This window comes from Cavia porcellus, unplaced genomic scaffold (assembly GCF_034190915.1).
Source record: "Cavia porcellus strain 051 isolate PalLab524CR breed Dunkin Hartley unplaced genomic scaffold, mCavPor4.1 scaffold_5, whole genome shotgun sequence".
Taxonomy (NCBI): Eukaryota; Metazoa; Chordata; class Mammalia; order Rodentia; family Caviidae; genus Cavia; species Cavia porcellus.
Genome location: NW_026947488.1, coordinates 11,555,506 through 11,574,747, shown reverse-complemented (window position 1 = coordinate 11,574,747; position 19,242 = coordinate 11,555,506). Strand labels below are relative to the sequence as shown.

General features: G+C 55.4%; 1 long non-coding RNA gene across 1 annotated transcript; it reads right to left on the bottom strand.

Annotated features, from left to right (window-relative positions):
- Positions 1-3,518: 3,518 nt before the first annotated feature.
- Positions 3,519-12,153, bottom strand: LOC134475966 (uncharacterized). The gene is made up of 3 exons (XR_010047315.1): positions 11,978-12,153; positions 10,375-10,491; positions 3,519-9,222 (listed from the first exon to the last, which is right to left on the bottom strand). It is a non-coding gene; the product is annotated as an uncharacterized LOC134475966 (long non-coding RNA).
- Between the last annotated feature and the right edge of the window lie 7,089 nt (positions 12,154-19,242).

The window sequence follows — 19,242 nt, the reverse complement described above, 5'->3', positions numbered from 1 at the left end:
CGGGACGGGCCCGCCAGGAGGGGGCGGCAGCGAGCCCGCCTCGCGCGGGGCTTCCGGGGCTTCCTCTCCCTCTGTGAACGCACACACCTGTGTCACGCGCGCGCGTGCACACCGCGCACACACACAGTGCGACCCGGCGCGGCCCGTCTGGCCTGAGCCGTGTCGCGTCACTTGTGGGAAGGGAAAGGCGAGCCCTGGGGGGTGCGGCGGCTGGGGCGCTGGCATCAGTCTGCAGGGCGCTGCGGCTGCCCAGTGTGGCTTTGCAAACCGCAGACCGCAGTTCAGCAGTGGCCGGGTCCCCACTGGGGCCGCCGTGCGTCACTGTCTGCCACCCGGCCCCTGCAAGCCATTCGCTGAGCCGCAGTGTGACTGCGGAGAGAGCAGAGCCGCCCAGAGTTTTAGGGGACCATGTGTTTCCCTCTGGCAAGGTGTGAGTAGCCAGTAGCAACCCCAGGTTAAAGGCTACACACCCCACCCTCTCCTCAGAGGTGCAGCCTCAGAACCTCCCGAGGTTCCAGACACCCCAGGCACATCCCATAACCTGACCACAGGGTCTTTGCATTTGCTACGTCTTCTGCCCAGAAAGCTGTCTCAGGTCTCTGCTCATTTGCCACCTTCTCTGGGAGGCTCTCTGACCACTCTGTCTAAAGTGCTATCCTAAGCGTTGTTTTCTATTCCTCTTACCCTAGGTTTGCTTTCCCCACTGTGTCTGTAAGGGCCTGGGGTGATAACACACACTTGATTACGTCCCCTCCTGCTAAAGGCCAGCTCCAGGAGGACGGGGAGTTTTGCCCGTCGTGTTTGCTGTTGTGTCCTTGGACCTAGAACAGGCCTGGCACAGTAGATGCTCATTTGAGAGAGAGCAAATGTGTGCTCGGTGCACACTCAGCCGGACGTGAGGCTCACACCTGCAATCCCAGCACTCTGGGAGGCCGAGGCAGGAGGAGCTCACCCATGCTCCTTCAGTGACTTAGCAAGATCCTGTCTTAAAATTTAAAAATAAAACAGAGCCACAGATGGAGCTCCGTACAAAGGCCTTGGCTTCAATCTCCAACACCCCCCAAAACATCACTGAGCTCCAAGCTGGGCTGTGGGATCCGGACTAGAAGAGTCCGAGGCACAGATGACAGTCTGCATGCTTCAGGTGGCAGGGACAGGAGGGAAGAACTTGGAGAGGGGCTGGGGACCCCGCTTTTCTCCCAGGCAGGTGACATTTCATAAAGGGCAGACAGGTGTGGAGGGAGAGCTTTGCAATCTGGCTGCTTGGCCTGAACCCCAGCCCTGCACCTTTGGGAGCCCTGACAAGGCAGGCAGGCTCCTCAACACCAGAGCTGGGAATAGTAACACTTTCCAAGAGCTTCAGGGAGCTCTAATTAGGCAGGACAGGTCACGCATCTATCCCTTTGCCTGGCACTCGGGACGCCTGCATCCACTTTAGCTTTGAAAAGACTCTGTTAAGTGAGGGGCCATGGGCTGTGCAATTTAGGGTAAATTGCTTGACCTCTCTGGGCCCCAGCTGCTTCCTGTGTAAAACAAGAAACTCCACCTCTGTTCTTCCCGGCGCTGATACCCGGTTTGTCCAGCTCCCTAACACGGGTCCTGAGTCAGCAGAGATTCTGTAATCGATTTTTTCTCATTTTGATTTAGCTCCTGGGAACCATTAAGTTTCACAAAACAAAACCAAAACATCCAGCTGGGGTGTGAGGGAGGACCTGAAGGCCCGGAATAAATAGGTGTGCAGGGTGACTCAGGACAGAGAAAGAGAGCCGTGTGGGTGCAGCCTTGTGGAGGGGACAGGCAGAGACTGCGCCTACCGTGGCCCTGAAGGTGTCCCAGTGCTGCCCAAACGCTGGGGACTCTTGTGGCTGCAGGTGACAGCTGAACTCGGATGCTCCAGCATGGCGTGGGTGGGGCACCCTTTCCCCGGCACCCAGGGTGGTGACTGATCAGGACAGGGAACCAATCACCTGGCCAGAGCTGCGAGTGGGTCAGCACCGGGCCAGGCTGGGTCACAGGCTCTGGCCTGCAGGGGTGTGTGTGTGTGTGTGAACAAGTGTGTGTGAGGTGAGGGGGCGAGAGAGGGCACTTATGTGCATATAATAACATGTGAGTATGTGCGTGTGCGTGTGCTGCTTTGAACCGAGACCCGGGGAGGGACGTTCTCCAGTGGGGCCACCTGACACCTTGGGGGGGATGGGCTGGGGACTTGGGGGTGGGCAGCAGCAGGGTCCAGTTAAACACCCAGACTGTAGCCGGGTCACCTGGCTCCCGACCCCAGCTCTGTTCCTGAAACGTATGCTCTTGGTCTCTGTGCCTCAGTTTCCCCACAGGGAAAATGGGGTGTCTTGTGGCTCTGGGAGAGGTCAGGTGAGTGGCGATGGGGAAGGATCAATTAGTGCTAGGCCCCCACTGCCTCGAAGCACAGCTATCTCCACCTCACCCTTAGTGTCATCAAAGCCACCCCTTGAGGTTCCTTTCTGAGGGCTCAGCTGGTGGCCTGCATAGTGGGCCGGGCAGTCCGCTGTGGCTGGAGCTGAGAGTGGGGCTCGGGGCACGAGCCCCCAGGCTCCATCAACAGTCAGTGATGTCCTCCGAGGGGCGTCCACTGTCCCTTCCTCTCCCGGGCTTCCCGCCGGCTGTCCCGAGTGCTCGGGAGTTTAAGCCAAGCTTTTGGTTTGTCTCAGAAGTTCTTTGCTTACGTCTCTGTCGCAGGCTGTGCAGCCTTTTACAAGCGGGGACCCCTCGTGGCTGTGCGTGCCTTGGTGCCGGTGGTGATAATCATCGCTGCAGAAAACGCGATGGCACACTCCTGGGGAGTGACACACCCAGGGGAGGACAATGGCCCGGGTGCTGTGGGTCCGGTGCCAGCCGCCAGGGGGCCTCACCGCAAGGCTGTGCTGGGACAGTCACATCCTGACCTCCTCTGTGCAGTGGTTGGATGGTGCCTGGGGGTTGCACTGGGGCCCTGATCACCGCTGGCTGGGGGAGGGAGGATTCGCTGCAGGAATCTGCACACAGAGGCAGGATCTCATCGCAAGGAAGGGATGAGCAGTCTGACCCCGGCTCCTCTCAGCTGGAAATCAGCAACCTCCCTGAGTGGACCTTCCTGACCTCCCTGGCTGACGACCAGGAACTCGCATGGGGCGTCATCACGAAGATGAGAGCTCCAGCCAAAATTCAAGGGCCCAAGTGGGCTCTTCAGAGGCTGCTTCGGGCCGACACGCAGGTGGCCTGGCATCCTAGCGAGCCGGGTGCAGCTGAACCTGACAGCCAGGCTGGGCGTGGCCCTGAAGGGCGCCCTGTGCTCCGCAGCGACCCCTGGTGGTGGTGAGAAGCATCAACTGAAGCAGGCTGGGGCGCTGGGGAACCCAACTGGCCCCCGGGGACCCTGGGAACCCCGGGGATCTTGGACAATGGGGGGGTGAAGAAGTGGAAGGACCGTGAGGAAGAATCAGACTTCCTTCTCTTGCATGCAAAACAGCTCATCCCGAAACATGAAGGCAATAGGGAGGCACCTCGGTGGTCCTGTATTAATTTTTTATTTTTATTTTTCGGTCTTTGGCACTGCTGGGGTGCAATCCAGGGCCTTGTACCGGCCAGGTGAACACGCCACCCCTGAGCTCCACCCCCAACCCCTCCTTTTGTTCTGCACTTAACTGAGCGCAGTGATTTCTGTCTTGTTTTGGCTTGGTTTGATCTGGTTTCCTGACGGGCTGGGAATCCAGGGCCTGGCAGAGTCTGGGGAGCCCCTGCCACTGAGCCCCAGCCCTGTCTTTACGGAAGGGCCACGTAATAAATGGTTCAGGTTTTGTGGGCCTTATGGTTTCTGTTCCAAAAAATAAATCCACTACGATAGTAGGATGCAAGCAGGTGACCCCGAGAAGGGCCGCGTGTACAACCTCAAACCTTATTCACAGCAGCAGCCAGCCGTGGGCCGGGTTTGCTGACCCCGCGGAAAAACGGTTCCACCAAGCTTTCTTCCCCTGGACAGATCGCACAACTGCTGTTTCTCCCTTTGTGTTAATGGAGACGTTAATTATTCTCATCTCCTTGTGGCCACTTGAAGCTCAATTATAAAAGCTTAGTGCTCTTTTGCCTTTGGTGTTATTCTCTATTCAGCCATGTTGTTTGTGTAAATGTATACACACGTGTGTGCACACACTCAGGAATGTACTACTGGTGGGTCGCTCATCTGCTCCCCGAGTCTGGAAAAGTTTATGAATATCAAACAGTATCTGCTGGCATCGTATGACCAAGACACATCACTTTGTACTCTGTACCCCGCACCCTGGCCCAGCCTGGCCACAGCACTGTGACACAGGCGCGAGCTGGCACCAGGATTTTCCACTAGACAACCGCCTGCTCCAGCAGCCAGCTCAGAGATCGGCTTGCCTCAAAGGTACAGCCAAGTCCGGGGCCTCCGGGGCAGGTCTGGGGGAAAACCACCAAGCGGTTTGGGAAATGGCTGGGTCGAAGTGGTTTGGGATTCCCTCCCCCTGGTCTCCAGACAGCCCCGCCCTTTGTCTTGGAAGGATCTTATTTTATTTTATCTATATTTTTTTTTTCTGATGCTGGAGATCTAACCAGGACCTTATGCATGCAAGGCAAGAACTCGGCCACTGAGCCACATTCCCAGTCCTTGGAGGGTTTTTTTTTTTTTTAAATCTTTAAGCAGAGTGTTAGCCATGCTGGTTACACAGCAGGCCGTTGTTCTGTGCTCAGAGGTATTTAAAAAACAGTGGAACAATGGATGGAGCATGGGTCTCTGTTTAAATTAAAGGAAATGGGAATCGGGCTGCAGGGTTGTATCAGGGTTTGGGGAGAGAGAATCCCCCAGAGGGACTGACCACACAGGGAGCTGACCACAACCAAGGGGCTGCTTCTTGGCCTCAGGTGCTCCATCCTTGAATCAGCAAGGTGGCCATGGGAGAGAGGGAGGAGCAGGAGGCAGGGGAGGATGGGGAGGATCTGCAGCCCCCGGGGCCAGCTGCGGGACCTCACCAGCCTCACACCACCCCAGCAGCACCTGTGGGGACCCACTCGGGCTCTGGAGGGGAGGTGGCATTTCAGCAAGGTACGGCTGCGGGGCGTCCACTCGCGGTGCTCGGCCCACCTGCCCAGCACACAGCAACGGGACACCCACTGCTTCCCTTCGCCTTCTCATTGGTTCCTGTAGCTGTGCTGACCAGAAACTACGCAGGGCCAGGCATTCCGGGAGTCAACACAATCCTGTCCGCCACAGTCCTCACTCTGAAGGTAACAGTGGGGGAGCTGACCAGGCTTTATTAGAACCCTCACTCCCGACTTGGTTCAAATGTAGACCTTGGAGACATCCACAAGAAAAAGTCCTGCCATGGAAGGAGGAGCCGAGGGCCCAGAAAACCTAAATCTTAACTACTCACTGTTCAATTTAGGCCCAGGGTCATAACCTGTCTGCAATTACGCTGCATTGATCATAAAATGGGATCAAAAATGCCTATGTAAGACTCAGCACAGTGGCTGCATACAGTCGGTGCTCAATAAATGAAACAGGAATTCACCAAGTCATGGACAGGGTGGCATGGTTTCCAGAACACACCAGTCCATTGGGCCCTCCCACAGGACCAAACTCCGGGGAGTCAGGGGTTCTGATGAATGGCAGATGGGGATGGATGGATGGATGGATGGATGGCAGATCACTCCCATTTAAACCACTCAAAGTAGCTGGTTAAGTGGCCAAGCCAGGGTTGTCTCTGCCCTCCTGCCCTTTCCAGCACAGCCCACTGTGACTGTCCCCTCGGCCAGGACATTCTGGGACTGCAGCAGGCAGGTGGCTTGTGTCCTTTGATTTCCCTGCTCCCTGGTGCTATCCTGACTGCACCACGGGCTCCACAGGCTGCAGGGACCCTGGCTGTGGGTGGCGCCCTCCAGCTGCCCACAGAGGCCTCATCCCGTCCCCCACCCCGCAGTCACTCCTGGGGCGAACGGTGAAGCTGTCAAGTGCTGGGAGCTGGGCTGGAAACCGAGGATGCCCCAGCAGGGGAAGGAGATGTAGCCGTTCCCAGAGGCCACGGCAGGCCACCAAGGCGGCCCCAGGGACTGCCCTGTGCTCCCTGCATGGGGAATATAAAGCGGAGAAGGAGAAGGCAGTGTAGGGTGCAGAGGCTGTAGCTTTGCACAGGCTGTCTGGGAAGGCCTCCGGGAGAAGGTGGCAGCCAGCTGGAGATGGACAGGAGAAGGAATCAGGAACCCCACAGACGGTCTTCCAGGCAGAGTGAGCGCATGCAAAGGCCCTGGGGTAGGGGCTCAAGAGTAGAGGCTCAGGAAAGGGGCCCATGTGGCTGAAGCAGGTGGTGGGCAGACAGTACAGGAGGAGGCCCGAGAGAGACTCAGGGCCAGACCTCGAGGGACCGGAGACCCAGTGAGGAGATGGTGGTCAGAGAGACTCCTGCCCAGCACACCAGGCACTGCCTCCTTCATCAGCACCAAATCGAGGAGACACAGGGATGCCCCTAGATGCTAGAGGGGGAAACTGAGGCCTACGGAGATCACGTGACTGGCTCTCCTATGTTACAGCTTTAGGTTGTGGCTGAGTTGGAATGAAAGGCAGGGCAGGGCCTTCAGGCCCGGGGTGGAGCAGAGGCCACCCTGGACCCCCAGGATCCCAAGCTGGAATTAGGGCGCGCCCGAGGCTCTGAGCAGTGGGGCGGGGACGGCACACCCGGACCTCGGGTCCCAGCTCCCCGCATGAGTCACCGTGGCTGCAGATCGCAGGGACAGGGATGAGGGACGCGCTGTTCCCGGCTCCTCGGGGACCGTAGCCCCCGAGGGCCCAGCGCCAGGCGGGTGGGAAGCGCCGCCCCGCGGCCTCCTCCTCCGCCCCACATTCGCGTGGCCGCCCGCCAGCCACCGGCAGCCAAGACGCTGGCGCTTTAAAGATCCAACAGAGCAGTTTTTGAGAAATCTGAGCCCCAGACGTGAGATTTTCCTGCTTTCTCCCGCAGGTTGTAAAAGCCGCGGCGTAGGTGACCCCGCTGGAAGTGCTCGCCCCGCCCTGCCACCTTGATCTTCAGGCGCTTTCTTAGTGGGGAAACTGAGGCAGCAAGGGGTTAAAATAACAACCGAAGTTAAGACGGTGGGCCACAAATGCCTGCACACAGCCCGGCATGGCCCCGGGAGCTTGGGGTTGATTCTAGATCATTTGGAAAGGTCCTCGTGGAGTCAGGGGCCCCCAGATTTATAGATGGGATTTTAGTTAGTAGGGTTGGTGTATAAATAAGCAAAGGCCAACTGGCAAAACACTCCTGCTCCATATCCTCCTTGGGGCAGAGCCCCAGTTTCATTTACTGTGGCCTTGTATCTGATCTAAAGACCCAACAACTCCCGCCTTGTTTAGAACTGGCCAGTGAGATAAAAAGTAGAGGAGGCTCTTTACAACGACTGTACAACAACTTTGCTCACTTACTGGAAACGGAGCCTTTTTGGCCCGCCATTCTTTTGCCTCCTTTTTCCTGCCTGGAATGCTAACATGATAGCCGGAGCCCTGGCAGCCATCTCAGACCCTGGTTTGTCCTTAAGCATGAGCTGTGTGTCAAGGGTGATGGAGCACGAACTGGGTGAGGTAATGACATCTCGACACTGCCCAGGCCAGAGCTGAATTCCCCTCTATGCAAGGGGCGGTCAGCACCTCATTCTAATGCTGAATTTGGGTCTCCTGTGTATTGCTCTGTGTATAGCGATGTCTGCTGAGCCACTGCCATGTGTGGAGGGCTGTGCCTCACCGCCTCACCTGCAACCCTCACAAACCCGAGGAGGCGGGTGGGCTCCGGGCCCAGGGCTTCTGCAGTGGCACCTTGGCCGTGCCTCCCTGTCCTTCCTTCTAACGTGGAAGCAGCCGCAGCGGCCGCTGCACGAGCAGGGTCACACACACCCAGCCTGGAACCGTGCCTGGCACACAGTAGTACCCTGTACACGCCAGCCGGCCCCGATCATGGGAGGGGCGGGAATGACGATGTGTCCATGCTTCCGCTGTGGCCTGGTGTGAGGGGTGGAGCAGGAATTTGAACTGAGACAGAATCCTGCTGCTAAAATAAAATTAGATACTTTCAAAATGATCTGTGGCAAGCATTGTATCTACCTTGAATGCTAGGTCATGGCATGTCTCGTGCACCTATAAAATAATTAATATGCAACTAGTGTGTCAGTGATTCAGCTAATGAAGTAATATTTGATTTTTAAAGCACACGTCAGGCACAGTGGTGCACCCCTGTCCTCCCAGCTACTCAGGAAGCTGAGGCAGGAGGATCACACGTTCATGGCCTGTCTGGGCAACTTAATAAGACCATGTCTTAAAGTCAAAAAATGAATTAAGGGCTGGGGGTTGTGGCTCGGTGGTACGGCACTCGCTCAGTGTGTGTGAGACCCTAAACTGGATCCCCAGCAGTACAAAATAAATAAACACCGACAGACAGAGCCTTACTGTGCACTCGGGCGGAGGCCATGGCCATGTGGAGGGCGGCTCTGCCCTGGGTGGGGGACACCTGGGCGAGTCTCCTCAGTGGTCAGCAGGGTTGTGAATGAGATGCTCCCAGTGGGGCTGGGCACAAACTCCATGAGGTTTCTCATCGGGATCCCCGGAACTAAAGGAAACAAGGTTCACACCCATACAGTGACCCCTGGGTGTTATACGCAGGCTGAGACCTGTGTGACAGCCGTGCTTTTTGTCCATGATCTTCATGCTGTGTATTCTGTTAGCCCAGGACGTGAGGGGTGTGGGGACTGGGTTCCCTTGGGAAGAAACTGTAGCTCACAGGAACCCGGAGCCTCTGCTGCCAGCTCACCGTGCCAGCTGCAGCCACAGCGTGTCACATCTGCTTCGGCTGCCATCTGAAAACACCACTCTCCTGAGGCCTGGTGTTCCCTTTGGGGAGAAGTGCGGGCCTTTGTTCTGTGATGTCACCGGGGTCTGGGCACTGTCTCCCCGTGGCACGCGGATTTCAGGCTTGGGGCTGATGGGGTTGGCAACATACTTGTGGGCTGGAGTCATCTCCAAGAGGCTCTGGGCCAGGCTGGGCCACTTGTCGTCATCATGGGTGTTTTGTGGCTGTCAATCCCCTCTGTCAGTCGCTCACCCAGGGGTTTTAGGCTGCTGACCTGGAGAGGTTGTATGTGGGATCCTCGGGGAGCCGTTTGCCTCTTGGGGGGACATTGAGCAGTGTCCGGGGACAATTTTGGTTGTTACCCCTGGGGGAGGAGGGTGGGGTGCTGATGAGCAGTCTGCGGGAGACAGGACAGTGCCGCCCCAGAGAATCACCCACCCGAGGGAAACCCATCCTGATCCTCCTGGTTGACTGAGCAGATTCTGCCTGCCTAGTGCGCACCAGGCCTGGGCCTGGGGGTGAGGCTGCGGCTGGGGCCTGAGGTCTCCACTCCTTGTGTCACCCACATTCTGGTGGAGAAGTCAGGCTTTAAAACCAAGATCATCGCAGGTGACAGAGCTGCCACAGGACCCGGGCAACGCCACACACTGGCACAGGGCTGGCATGAGCGAGGCCTCCAGGAGCTGATGAATGTGGCTGCGGCCGTGAGCTCTCAGGCTGTGGGCTAAGGCTGTGTCCTTGGGCAAGGTCACTGCTCTGTGCCTCGGTTTCTTCATCTGTGACATGGCGGTTGTCATGGGACCCTCCCTCCCTTGGAGCATGACGGGGACCCAGGGAGGGAGCCGTGTGGACTGGGAACACAGCTGGCTCACACTAAGTGCTCGGGACACAGGAGTGACTTCATTCATGCACTCTGTCACTTCATTCATTCTTCCCGCCCACCTCTCCTGCTCTGACGCCCAGGACCCTGTCACCTTCTGTGGCTCTCACTGGCCAAGTGTACCCAGCATAGTGTGTGGATCCACCAGAAGGTGCCCGAGGCTTGGTGACCTGGACTAGTGACCAAGGCACAGCCTGTTCTGGCCCTGGGCCGGGAGCACCAGTGCAGCTCCATAGCCCCAGCTGAGCCTTGGGGTTGCCGCGGTGACCCCGAGTGGCGAGGTGCCTTGTGGGTGGCCCCTGTCTCCGTGACTGCACCCGAGCATCTGGGTTGAGTGTGGAGCAGCTGTGTCCCCAAGAGAGAAGCCAGGGTGGTGACGGGGAAGTCACAGGACCCTCCTCACCCCTGCGCCATCCGTTGAGCATGAAGTCTGGCACCGTCCTCTGCTTCCTTTTGGGGAGCAGACACCAGCACAGGGCTCCCCAAGGGCCATGCCCTGGCCGGCAGTCTCCCCAGGGCCACTGCTTCCTGGGCTCAGGCCCAGAGGCAGCTCCCACCTGTCCCTTCCCCGACACAGCCCCTTGGCCTGGCAAGCAGCTCCTTGGGGTCCCCCCAGCCCGTCCCCAGAAAACCTACCTGGGTCTGGAGGCGACTCCGGGGAGTGGCTAGCAGGAGAGTCACCAGGCTGGGACTGACTTCTGCCAACCCGCTTCCTCTAAGTGGGCTTTGAATGTGCTGTCACAGTCTTTTGAGCTGTTTTCAAAATTGAAATTCAGTTTTTGGAATACTTTGAGCTTCTTCCTGAATTTTCTGCTTTAAATTAAGAACAGGATACAGAAAGGATTCTCTGACCTTTCTCCTTGTTCGATTTTTAACCTAATAAATGTGATAAATAGCTGGGCAAGGCGGTGCACAGCTATCATCCCAGCACTCCGGGAGGCTGAGGCAGGAGGATCACAAGTCTGAGCCCTGCTTTCACAATTTAGACTTAATGAGACGCCATCTCTAAACTGAGGGGGAAAAAACTTGTAGCTCGGTGCAAAGCATTTGCATTCAATCCCCCATACCACAAAAAACATAAATAAGAATAATTTTAAAAACATTAAATATCATACAATTAAAAACAACTCTTCATAAGGGGTTAATTTGAAATAAAAACTGTAGAATAATAACATTGACTGTTGTAGTAAAGATCACATCACAACACAGTGACACATGTGCACTCATGTTTATAGCAGCTCTTGTACATTGCTGGTTTCTGTGAGCAGGTCTGGTTTCTTAGCCCTTCATTAATGTAAAGGGGACACTAAAGTTGTGCCCATTTTCTAGATGTGAAAGCAGAGGCACAATGAAGTTAAGTGGCAAAGATGACCTTGCTGATAGGTGGGTGGGTGGGTATCTGAGGCCAGGCTCTCACTCCAGAGTCTGGTCCCTGACCATTGACCTATGAGACCCAGGAGGCCTGGGTTCCCAATGCCCTTACCCTATGATGATGTCATTCCTCTCCTGCAGAGAGCAGAGGTTGCAGGACACACCCCTGCCCTGACCTTGCTGTCCCTGTGGCCCAGCTGAGGGTCCATCTGGTGGGCAGCGAACTCTCTCAAAGCTCCTCCAATGAGGCTCCACGAGCCTGGGTATCTCAGAGGCACGAGGCACACATGAAAACTTCAAAGCCACTTCCCTCCAGCCAGTGAAACCCAAGGGTATCCCTGAAGGGTTTAGCAGGGGTGCCAGTGGGCAGAGCAGTTTTGTTTAATGATGCTTCCTTTTGATCAAGCAGGAAAAAAAAAGGCTCCAATGCTCAAAAGGCTGTTTACAAACTCCAGCTGTGACCGCTGACCCACATCATGCCGCTAATGGCAGAACAGAGCTTCACGCACTGTGGAATGCATGGAAAGGTCGCCCCTTCCCCCCAACACCCGCCCCCCTCCTGAGTCCAATTCTTTGTCACTCATAATTGCTGTAATTAGTGCTATCTGTACAGAAATCCCAGGCGTTTCCTTTGTCGCTCCCTGTCCCAAGCTGTGCCGTTAAAACAGAGCTTTGACTCTGGTGGAGCCGAAACATCCACGTTTAACAGGGCTGCATCTGTTAAAATTTCAGAATATGAGCCCTGCATCAGATTTCCATTTACAATCCCTTATCTCTGTTGGGGCTAAGTTTCACTAAACATAACAGTGCATTTAAAAAAAAAAAAACCCTATGACTTAAAAATAAGGTCAAAAATCGTTATCCTCACCAAAAATATCACCAGAAACCTAGATTCTGTCCCCTCTGATCCTCGCAGGTGGCCTCCATTGTCAAGGTGATACTGCGATTCAACGTGGCTGCTACAGATCCAGCCATCTCGCCCACACTCTAGGGAGGCAGTCAGAAGAGTCTAAGGTGTCAAAGGTGCCTGACGGCCTCCTTTTCATTGTCTTTCTTTTAATATGCACTTCCGTTATATTCATAGGCTAAACCTAGTTCGGTAGTCCTGTGGCGATGCACTTAGCTGCAAAGGATCCTGGGAAATGTAGTCTTTGGATGCTGGCTGTCAATCAGCAGCTTTCCGTAGACTTCACGCAGGTTATGTGACTCTCAGCCCTGCAGTAAGAGTTCTGATCACTCAGAACGGTGCTGGGGACCAAGGTGTCCCTGAGACTTCTCCCATCAGGCACTGCCCATGAATCATTACTTGATCTTGGGATAGAAAGGACTCACTGGCTTTAGGTAAGGACTTTGGCTCCCACAAAACTGGAGTCGCTGCCCACTGTGTTCCCAGGAATTTCTCCAAGGTCGGCCTCCGAGGCACCCCGTCCCAGGAACCTGGCCCCACACCCCCTGCCTTCGCCCCGCCCCCAGGTTGGCTCCCCGCCTCCCCCTCGGCCCCTCTGTATCCACTGCCTGGGCCACAGCCTGGAGGTCAGGTCTGTCCTGAGGTGCAGAGGGGCACGTTTTCCCAGGGACGGACTGAGGGGAACAGCCCTGAGCTGAGGCGCTGGCTCTCACCCGGGGCAGTGTGGACCCCTGGCAGACAGCTGGTAGGATCTCCACACAGCTTGTGTTGTCACAGCTGGGCATGGAGGGGATGGGGGGGGCACCCACCAGGAGACGCCCGGGCATCAGGGCAACAGCAAAGTGGCTGCTCTCCCTCTGCCCGGCACCCCCTGCCAACCCACGCCTGCTTTGGGGCCAGCACCACGGGCTAAAACCCTGCGACCAGAGAAACCTGTCCGCCTCTAATCTGTGGTGTCGGCTATTGCGTCCCAGGATGACAAAAATGACTGAGGCCAACCGGAAAGAGTGCATGTGGAGTGAAGGGGGGGCAGTAGGGAGCCGGACGTGCAGCCCCTCACCCCGGAAGGCATGTGGAACCCGGGCTGTGAAAGTTCAGCAGCTCTGCTATGGCCGAAACACCCTTCTACCTGTATTTAAAATTGAGATCACACCCCATAACAATGCATGCTAAAAATCTATGCCAATAATTTAAATATTGTAATATTTCCTTGTAGCAAAGCAGAACACCCAGAGAGCCGGAGCCGGGGCTGAAAGACAGGAAGACAGGTCAGAACTGTGAGCGGCATTTCTTTTTTTTGGTCGTGCTCTTCTAGCAAGGGCCCTGTGCACTTTCCTCTCACAGTGGCCCCACGAGTTCCGTCCTGTGCAGGATGGAAAGAAGCCAGGGCAGCCAGGATCAGGGCGCAGAGTGGGGCTCAGGGTGGGCTTGGCGCCGGGCCCGGAGCCCCCCTTTTCGGAGAGGAAGGAGCTGTGATTTGTTGTGCTCCGTTCGGCTAATCAAGCTGCCGGGCAGGCACCAGCAGTAACCGAGGCTCTAGCACAATATTGTCTTTGGCTCCCGGCCTCACCTTGAAGGTGAAGTTTAGGGGGGCAGCGGCTGCTCTGAGCTCACCCCTCGGGTCCCTCTGGAGGTGCCCAGGCACGAAGAAAGCTCATTTTTCTGCTCTTAAAAACAATCAGGCCCTTTTCCTTTCTCAGTCTTTTATTTTCAGTCTAAATTAGAAAGGGTAAGGAGCATGGCTTGGCCCGTCCCCCGGCCCTAGGAGGGGCTGTGAACAGAAGCACAGGGCCCGGCTAATCTCTATAAGCCGTATGTATGTATTTCTTTATTTATGAAACAGGATCTTGTATAGTTCAAGTTGGCCTGCAACTCATTACGTAGCCCAGGCTGGCCTCACTGACAGTCCTCCTGCCTCAGCCTCCCAAGTGCTGAGATTACAGGTGTGCACCACCACACCCAGCCAGGAGCCAGACTATGATGAAGGCACCAGGCCACCCACAGATGTCCCTCAGTGGCCCAGCACTGATCCACCACTGGCCATCACACTAGTTCAGCTCTGCCCTGCGCAAATCAGCCTCCAGATCAGGCAGGTGGGGAGCAGGGACAAAGGTCACAGGCAGCTTTCATGGGATGCCATCCTCTAGCGCCTACAGGTGTCTGTGCCCCCTTGACAGGTAGAAGGACCATGCCCTGCAGAGCAGCCCTGTGCCTGGTGATCAGCGATCTGGAAGGAACTGGGAGGGAAGCCAGGTGGCAGGGGAAGTTTGCCACGGGGCCCAGAGCAGCCAGTAGCTATGCCACCGTCCAGGTGTCCGGGCAGGGGTGTAGGGAGCTTCCTCCAGTGTGGGCATTCAGAGAGATGAGGACAGGCTGGGGGCTGAGCTTGGGTTGGGCAGCATGTGGCTGTGACCCTGATCAGCAGCTCCACCAATGATCTTGGGGGACACCTCACACCCTGCCACACCTCAGTTTCCCTCTCTGTAAATTGGGGTGGAGATCATTTTGTCTCTTGGCCCATTGTCCCCACCATGGGGCTAAGGACTGGGTCTGACTCACTGGCCTCCGTATCCCCAGGTCTGTAGGCGCTCAGCACAGAGCAAGCCTTCAGCGACACTGAATCTCTCAGATTGGCTCACTGGTTAATGAGGCCATGGAGATGCCAAGCCCTGTTCCCTGTTCCCGGGGTTCACATCCAGTCCTCGCTGGGAGAACTGCAGATCAGAGAACTGCTACGGACATCTGAGGAGCCATTTGCAAAGCCCAGGACCCCCAACCTCCCCCAGGGATGGCAAAGTGGGGACACTGCTTCCAGCCCGTTTGTGAGTGTGGCACAGGGACTGAACCTGGCCTTTCACAGTGATCAGCATCCCTGCCCCTTTGAAATTTTTATTTCGAGAGAGGGTCTTGCTAAATTGCCCAGAATGAGCTTGAACTTTCAATCTTCCTGCCTCCGCCCCCCAGAGTGCTGAGATCACGGGCGTGCACCCCAGTGTCCGGCTTCTTTAGCCAGCTACCGTCAGGAGGTAAAAGCATGGGAAGCACACGGCCCGGGGAACAAACTCTGCAGGTCGATATTCAAGAGACTGTGAGCTGCGTGCCCCGTGGGGTGCCAGGGCAGAGGCCGTGACGTGCTGGTTCTTTGAAGCCTCTCAGAACCTCGGTTTCCTCATCTGTAAAGTGAGGAGGGTGAGGCCCAGCTCGCAGGGTGAGATGGGCCATCCCTGGGGTACCCTCTTCTGGCACAGGTATTGGACTGTGATGTGGAGTCGTGGCTGCTGCCTCGAGACAGCCTTGGTCACGTGGGCACCACACCAAATCCCACGTTTATTGCCAGTGCCTCCCCAGCTAAGCCTCAGGCTCCTCATCTGTGAAGTGGGGATGACATGGGGCTTATTGTAAGGAGTACGTGGGACTCAGAGTCCACCACTGCCCGTGAGCGCCAGTCTCCATTCATCTCGCCTCGCCTGGTTTGTCAAGGGCAGTGGGGCAAGGCCTGGCCTGCGTCCCCCAGATGGGCCATCTCTCCCTTAAGCCAATGTTTTGTCTGGGAACCCCAGAGCAGTGGCTGAAACTGCACCCGAAATGATACCTTTGCGGCTCTGGCAAGTTGTAAAAACTGAGTAGAAGAACACGGGTGTGTTCCAGACAAAAGCCACCTGTGGGCCGGCCCAACTGCGGGGCTCCCCGGAGACCCCGAAACCTGCCCTGATGGAAGGGCAAGACACGAGCCAGTCTTGGCTGGAGAAGGGTAGAGCATGCTGGTCCCTGGGTGTCTGCAAGGCCCCAGGACACCCGGCTCCCCATAAAGTGCTGAGGTGTTTGCACCTGATCTCCTCTGTGCTTGGAACCCTCCCTATGTGACTTACCACACCCCAGATAACGAAAACCCTGTGTTGTGTACACAGTCGTTCTGTCATACTGCTCAGGGCATAATGAAAGGAAAGGGTCTGCACATGTTTAACACCAGCTCGGTTTCTTAAATATTTTCCATCTGCGGTTGGTTGGATCCAGGGACGTGGAAGCTGCGGGGAGGGGGGCTGAGTGTAGCAGCCGGGATAATGCAGGACAGCTCAGCGTCTGTCGCAAGCCTGCTGGAACCCCACAGCGGGCTGCCAGCCGGGGCTGCGAGGGGTTAAGACTGATAAGTCCTGCACCAAGAGCTCTCCACCCAGGGCCACGGGGACCTCTGCCAGGCCACACACCAGCCCTGCCCAGGTTAGAGGCAGCAGGCAGCCCCCAGCCCTGGAGAGATCCTGGTGCTGCTGGGTGCCTCTGGGTGCCAGGAGTGACACTCCACAATCAGAGAAGCAGAAAGGGCGTGCGTGCATGCATGTGGGGACCGAGCTCCCCTGGTGCTGCTGCCTCCTCTGTGAGAGGCCTTGATGGGTCCCCGCCAGCACCCCTGACTCAGGCGATGTCATCACAGCACAGCACTTCTCCAAACAAAGCCAGGGCCCCGCGGTGAGCCGAGGGCTGCCGCAAATGAGGGGTCTCTGAGCTGCCAAACTGCAGCCCCATGCAGGCTATTTTTACCAGGAGAGAGGCGGGTGGCAGACACGGGCAGCCATGGGAAAGACACAGCGTCACTTTCACGATGACCTGCAGGGCACCGTCTCTCACACGCTGTCCCCTCCTGAGCCCTGCCGGGGTTTCAGAGACGAGGCCAAAGCTCGGAGGGCAGGAGCAGCTCCCGGCTCTGCCACTCACCGCTCTGTGCCCCTGCGTGGTCCGTGTCATCTCTGGGAGCCTCAGTGTCCTGGTCCATGCAGTGGGTGGCGGGAGTGGTTCCTAGGCAGGGGAGGGAGGACTCCACGGGGGGGACAAAGCCACACGCAATGCGGACGAGCCACGCTGCAAATGGCCGCTATTAAACGCTTCGTGGAGCAGAATTTAGCTGCTGGGATAAAGGGTCACATACCTGCAGGCTGAACACGACGCAGGCTTGGGCGCTGCAGGCCTGGAGTCCAGCGTCCTCCTGGAGACCCGAGGGGAGAGTCTTGCTTCTTTCAGCTTAGAGGTCTCAGCTCCTTGGCTCAGGGCTTCATCTGCTCAGGGGCAGCGAGCATCTTACACACAAGCACCCACGAGCATGCTGTCTCTCTGTGTCTCTGTCCTTGGGTCTCTGCCTCTATCTCTTTCTCTCTCTCTGTCTCTCCGTGTTTCTGTGTCTGTCTCTCTCACTCTTTGTCTCTCTGTCTCTCTCTGTGTCTCTGTATGTCTCTCTGGCTCTCTGGCTATCTCTGACTGTCTCCTTGCCTCTCTGTCTCTGTCTCTCTGCTTTGTGTCTGTCTCTCAGTCTCTGTCTCTCTGTCTCTGTCTGTCTCTTCCTCCTATGGTCACAGCTCCCTCTCAGATGTGACCCTCCCGCCTCCTCCGATAAGGCCCACCTGGCTAATCCAGGGCCATCCTCCCGTACCCTTAATCATCCCTGTGAAGTCCCTGTTGCCGTAGAAAGAAACAGTTTCACAGATCCCAGGATTAGATTGGATGGCTTTGAACGTCTGCAATGGGCTATCTGGTATCAACGCAGGGCGGTACCAAGAACACATTTTCTGGAGGCCATTGGGGTCTTTATATTTCAAGGCGTATGTGACAGAGGCCCAATCAACAGAGGCTAAAGCCAAATTAAATCTCTCTCCCATTCCCTTCCCTCTCCCTGTGTCTCTCAAGGCTGGGCTACAATGTCCCTTTCAGCTGACCAGACCTGAGGGAGAATCCATCAGGACGCAGCCCGTAGGGAACCTTGCTGGTCGGGTCCCTCCCGGGGACACACAGCTCTTAGTTTTCCCAACATTCCAGCGAGAGCCCCTTTAGGGAAAGAGACCAAATAAGATCGTCAGAGAGTCAGTGCCAGCAACAGAAACAAACCAGTAGCACAATATTCAAGGCATAACAAGACATTTGAAGAAAACATTGCAAAAGAGAGATCATCGTGGATAGACTAAGTAGTTTGATCTGTAATAAGCAGAGATAATTCTGGGGAAATAAATACCAAACTGTCCTCCCTGTAAGTTGTAGCAGTGGCAGGATGTGAGAGACGGTCACACCAGGGAAACAAGAACAGGGTGCTGTGCAAATGGGGCAGGCGGGGGAGCGGCTTGGCTCTGGGGAACACGAAATACAGTTATATTTGAAACTCGCAGGGAATGGACTAAACAGGTGACAGTGAAGTTATTTGAAAGATAGAATGGGACAGCAAGTGAATAAAACTGGAAAGTGGAAAAGCTGGGCCAAGAAGAATAAACCCAATCTGTACATGAGAATTTCAACAGAAGAGAAGAGAGCACAGCGGGAAAGGAATAATTCAAGGGACGAGGGGCCATGTCTCCCCACTTTCTAACTTGAGTCTTCAAATTAGAGTTCGCCTGATGCCAACTGCAACATGCTTGTAAGAATGAGGAGGCCACCCAGTGGGCGTTTGGAAATAATAACTTACAAAGTGGGCAACCACAGGAGACCGAAAATCAGACTCGCCAGATTTGTCTTTGATGCCAGAGCATGAGGAAAATACATGCTTTATGTTCTGAGGGTAAAATATCTTCAATAAGGATTCCCAAAGAGCCACGCAAAATAATGATACACAGGCAGCCGGTGTTCAAAAATTCACGATCATACACCGATGAAAAAATGACCCACAGATGTATGTCAGCCTCCGCCAACCCGCTAAAAATAACACCCAAGGAAGGGGATGCCATGTGCATTTGTGTCTTTTAAATATTTTTTAAAAATTTTTAAATGTTATTTTAGAGAGAATAAAAACAAACAAGATGAAACAGATAAAGCCAATCAAAACAAGACGGTGTAAGTGACACAGGATTTCAAAACAAGGCAAGAAGAAATCAACAATGGTTATCATAATGCCTCTTGTGGTCTTCAAAACAGCTGTCCATGCCTTCAGACACCGTGAAGTCAAACAAGACAGAAACAGAAGAGAATCAATAAAAACAAAACAATGAATACAATACAGGACCTCAAAACAAGATAAATCCAAAACGGCTACCATAATATATCTTGTTATCTTCAGAAGAGCTGCCCATGCCATCAGATGTAATCAAATCAAACAAAATAAAATAATAAAACCCAACCAAACAAAACAGTGAGGGTGATACAGGATTTCAAAACAAGGTGACAGGAAACTCACAGTGGCTACCACCTTCAGGAGACCCCCATAATGCCACCCTGCATATTGTCATCCTCTGAAGACACGATCAGACTGCCGGCTT